Source organism: Temnothorax curvispinosus, unplaced genomic scaffold (genome assembly GCF_003070985.1).
Source record: "Temnothorax curvispinosus isolate PA1 unplaced genomic scaffold, ASM307098v1 QBEX01006749.1, whole genome shotgun sequence".
NCBI classification, from domain to species: Eukaryota; Metazoa; Arthropoda; class Insecta; order Hymenoptera; family Formicidae; genus Temnothorax; species Temnothorax curvispinosus.
The window spans coordinates 1-360 of NW_020216529.1; positions in this window are offsets into that span (position 1 = coordinate 1).

The following is a 360-nucleotide window of genomic DNA, read 5'->3' on the forward strand; positions in this document are numbered from 1 at the left end:
GATGGAGGCGCCACGCGTCAGTGGTGGGGCCGTAGGATGGAAGTGTGTATCTCGGTGGTAGTGTGAAGGAATGACTGGGTCTACATCGCTTGTGCTAAATACCTTAGTGTACAAGGCACCTTATTTCCTCATCCGAGGAATATAACTGATAAAACCCCCCCCTGACGCCTCGAGCCTACGCTTCGAGAGGTACTGGAACGTAATCTCGAAGTTCCTATCCGGTTCGTGTTACCGCCGCATAGAGAGCGCGCGTGTACTTCTCACAGGGAGTAAATGTTAAACTTTCGTCCCTGCTATTAGGGACGAAAGTACGTACTTTCGACCGAGGTATGAAGAAAACATATATTATCAGAAATTTTA